This window comes from Leptonotus elevatus, unplaced genomic scaffold, assembly GCF_054856555.1.
Source record: "Leptonotus elevatus isolate MCC_2025b unplaced genomic scaffold, RoL_Lele_1.0 HiC_scaffold_284, whole genome shotgun sequence".
NCBI classification, from domain to species: Eukaryota; Metazoa; Chordata; class Actinopteri; order Syngnathiformes; family Syngnathidae; genus Leptonotus; species Leptonotus elevatus.
In genome coordinates this window covers 1-2,500 of record NW_028233679.1, presented here as the reverse complement: position 1 = coordinate 2,500, position 2,500 = coordinate 1, and positions in this window count along the sequence as shown.

Here is a 2,500-nt window from a genome sequence, read left to right as displayed (position 1 = left end):
GCTGGCCGTTGGAGGAGCTCCAGCGGACCGCGGGGAGCGCGCCCGTCTTCGGGGCTTGTTGCTGGCCGTTGGAGGAGCTCCAGCGGACCGGGGGGGAGCCGGGCGTTCGAGTTGCCCAGGCAGGGGGTTATCCTCCACTAGCAAACCTCCATGAGCAGCGGAGCCCGGTCAGCTGCGCCAAAAAGAACCACACGAGGGCGACCTGGGGTTGAAATCCCCCGCCACATAGGAACGAATGCCGGGCGTTCGAGTTGCCCAGGCAGGGGGTTATCCTCCACTAGCAAACCTCCATGAGCAGCGGAGCCCGGTCAGCTGCGCCAAAAAGAACCACACGAGGGCGACCTGGGGTTGAAATCCCCCGCCACATAGGAACGAATGCCGGGCGTTCGAGTTGCCCAGGCAGGGGGTTATCCTCCACTAGCAAACCTCCATGAGCAGCGGAGCCCGGTCAGCTGCGCCAAAAAGAACCACACGAGGGCGACCTGGGGTTGAAATCCCCCGCCACATAGGAACGAATGCCGGGCGTTCGAGTTGCCCAGGCAGGGGGTTATCCTCCACTAGCAAACCTCCATGAGCAGCGGAGCCCGGTCAGCTGCGCCAAAAAGAACCACACGAGGGCGACCTGGGGTTGAAATCCCCCGCCACATAGGAACGAATGCCGGGCAACCAGGGGTCGAAATCCCCCATTGAAATGAATGGCGGGCAACCAGGGGTCGAAGTCCCCCATTGAAATGAATGGCGGGCGACCAGGGGTCGAAATCCCCCATTGAAATGAATGGCGGGCAACCAGGGGTCGAAGTCCCCCATTGAAATGAATGGCGGGCAACCAGGGGTCGAAGTCCCCCATTGAAATGAATGGCGGGCAACCAGGGGTCGAAGTCCCCCATTGAAATGAATGGCGGGCTACCAGGGGTCGAAATCCCCCATTGAAATGAATGGCGGGCGACCAGGGGTCGAAATCCCCCATTGAAATGAATGGCGGGCTACCAGGGGTCCAAGTCCCCCATTGAAATGAATGGCGGGCTACCAGGGGTCGAAATCCCCCATTGAAATGAATGGCGGGCTACCAGGGGTCCAAGTCCCCCATTGAAATGAATGGCGGGCTACCAGGGGTCGAAATCCCCCATTGAAATGAATGGCGGGCGACCAGGGGTCGAAATCCCCCATTGAAATGAATGGCGGGCAACCAGGGGTCGAAGTCCCCCATTGAAATGAATGGCGGGCTACCAGGGGTCGAAATCCCCCATTGAAATGAATGGCGGGCGACCAGGGGTCGAAATCCCCCATTGAAATGAATGGCGGGCTACCAGGGGTCCAAGTCCCCCATTGAAATGAATGGCGGGCGACCAGGGGTCGAAATCCCCCATTGAAATGAATGGCGGGCTACCAGGGGTCCAAGTCCCCCATTGAAATGAATGGCGGGCTACCAGGGGTCGAAGTCCCCCATTGAAATGAATGGCGGGCTACCAGGGGTCGAAATCCCCCATTGAAATGAATGGCGGGCGACCAGGGGTCGAAATCCCCCATTGAAATGAATGGCGGGCAACCAGGGGTCGAAAGTCCCCATTGAAATGAATGGCGGGCGACCAGGGGTCGAAATTCCCCATTGAAATGAATGGCGGGCAACCAGGGGTCGAAATTCCCCATTGAAATGAATGGGCCCATTCATTTTCAATGGCCGGGCTACCAGGGGCGCAGTACCACCTGTCGTCATTAGGGGCGCTGTAGATAGGGGACCGAGTCCCCCCATTCGAGAGGTTTGCACCCAAACCTCAAAATGGTTGGTGTACAATTATAGGAGAGACCTTTTTAAGACGTGGGAGCTCCAGGGCAAATCAAGGGAGGCTCGACCAACCCATATCCGCTTTAGATGCACTTTAGGTCGGACTCCCTTGCCAGATGGTCCCCTCCTCAGCCTGGTTCTCGAATTTTTTCTAAGTCAGCCCAACTTGGAAATTTTTTCAGAGTGCCACTTTCAAGGGAGTTTCGCCCAACCCCTATCCGCCTAAGAGGCACTTCAGGTCGGCCTGACTGGCCACATTTTCCCCCTCCTCATCCTGGTTCTCGAATTTTTTCTAAGTCAGCCAAACTTGGAAATTTTTTCAGAGTGCCACTTTCAAGGGAGTTTCGCCCAACCCCTATCCGCCTAAGAGGCACTTCAGGTCGGCCTGACTGGCCACATTTTCCCCCTCCTCATCCTGGTTCTCGAATTTTTTCTAAGTCAGCCAAACTTGGAAATTTTTTCAGAGTGCCACTTTCAAGGGAGTTTCGCCCAACCCCTATCCGCCTAAGAGGCACTTCGGGTCGGCCTGACTGGCCACATTTTCCCCCTCCTCATCCTGGTTCTCGAATTTTTTCTAAGTCAGCCAAACTTGGAAATATTTTCAGAGTGCCACTTTCAAGGGAGTTTCGCCCAACCCCTATCCGCCTAAGAGGCACTTCGGGTCGGCCTGACTGGCCACATTTTCCCCCTCCTCATCCTGGTTCTCGAATTTTTTCT